This window comes from Anabas testudineus, chromosome 1 (genome assembly GCF_900324465.2).
Source record: "Anabas testudineus chromosome 1, fAnaTes1.2, whole genome shotgun sequence".
Classification (NCBI taxonomy): Eukaryota; Metazoa; Chordata; class Actinopteri; order Anabantiformes; family Anabantidae; genus Anabas; species Anabas testudineus.
In genome coordinates, this window is record NC_046610.1 from 11327574 (window position 1) to 11329334 (window position 1761).

At 37.3% G+C, this 1761-nt stretch overlaps 1 long non-coding RNA gene across 1 annotated transcript; it reads left to right on the forward strand.

Annotated features, from left to right (window-relative positions):
• The first annotated feature begins 998 nt into the window (after window positions 1–998).
• LOC113161239 lies at window positions 999–1559 on the forward strand. The gene is made up of 4 exons (XR_003298738.1): window positions 999–1042; window positions 1166–1229; window positions 1308–1364; window positions 1473–1559. It is a non-coding gene; the product is annotated as an uncharacterized LOC113161239 (long non-coding RNA).
• The last annotated feature ends 202 nt before the right edge of the window (window positions 1560–1761 follow it).

A 1761-nucleotide genomic window follows, 5' to 3' on the forward strand; every position in this document is an offset into this window, starting at 1 on the left:
AAAAAGGATCAATATATAATGTTGCATCTGTTTTTGACATCCAAAAGGCAGATGATAATAGGCACAATGATTTTAAATTATGCTCTGTTCAGCCTATACATAGGGTAATAGATGTCTATTACCCTATGTAATAGACATCATATTCTAATAATATCATATTATAGTATAGTATAATATCATATTCTAATATCATATTATCTATTCGTGTTTTTTATTATGCTGAATCAGGCTTTATCGTGTGCATTTTTTTCAGGTTAGCATTTTTTACCTACTGATAGAAAGTTTAATGTCTTTAATTTAAAACAAGTCCAGTTGCTACTGAACATTTTTGGAAAACCATGACCTGGATGACCAATAATCTTCACACTCATATTTTGTTGTGTAATTTAGCTGTTTAAGCTTTTCTGATTTGTCCTTTTATTTTGAAAGGATGTGACGGCGCTTGGAACTGCTAATTACTCAACAGTCACACAGTATAATTTACTAATCATTATTAAGCTGGATTCTCAGTATTTGTCTATGTTCCTTGAGTGTCTGTCTGTACTTGTTTGTGTGCGTTTGTGTGTGGGGGGTGGGGAAAACAGATGAGGCTGGGGATTGATGCATTATTTTCAGAGACAGAAAACTTTAATGAGACTGTATATTGTGGTCACTGGAGCGCGTTACAGAAGTGGTCACTAGGCTTGTTGACCAAAATCAACCAATATAAACATACAAAACACAATTTAGCATTTAACTGGGGATGAATCAACATGATAAAAGTAAACCAAGCTAAATTAAGAGGTTTTGTAAAGAGTTTTAATTAACTGCACACATCATACTGTCTGGGTGTGTCCCTGGAGAGTACCTTACCTACATGTTTCCTCACTTTGGCATAAGAAGGTAAAGGTTTCCTAACTGCAGTTTCCCAACAACACTTATTTGTTAATGAGATTAAATCCACTTCACTAACTGTATATAAGAAGAGCTCATTCACAACAGCACTACAACAACATCCTTGAACATCTCAGAGACTGTTTGCTGAAGTTGTGAAGACTCAACTGTAAGTATATTATTATGATATTGTTTTCTGTGTTTTCTGTTGTGTGTATGACAGTGGTAGTTTTGCTCAAATTTCACAACATATTCATCACAGCAAGTCCTTAGTGTTGTTGTTTTTTAACAGTGACACCATGCTGAAGGTAGCATTTGTGCTTGGATGCCTCATGTGCTTGGCTCTGGCCGATCCTGTAAGTGTGACAAAGGCAGTATCACTGTTTCTCGACTGTAAGAGGCAAATGAACTTACAGTCTCTGTTTCTTTTACAGATGGATGACAAGGAGCTTAGGCGCCTTGCACGCTCACATGGCTCAGACTCCGATGAGGTGAGCGCCTTTCAGACTTCAGCATTTAACACACGACTTTCTGTTAATATTATTAGCGAATCCTCCGCTGTGTATATATGATTATGAATGTTTCTTATTTTCTTGCAGAGACCTCGTTATCCTTCTCCTCCTTTTTATCCTCCTAATTCAAACATTCCCTACAATCCCAATAATGCTCAAGTTTCACCCTTGCTCCAGATGCTTATTGCCCTATTGCAAAAGCAACTCGCTACACCACCTCCTGCTACTACTACTACTGCAGCTGCAACTACCGCCACCACAGCTACAACCAAAGCTGCTACAACATAAAATCTGAAACGTAACTGGAGATCAGTAAATGAGTGAAACAGACATCTGGATGTTTCCAACATCTGGATCAAACTCACTTTATTCTCTG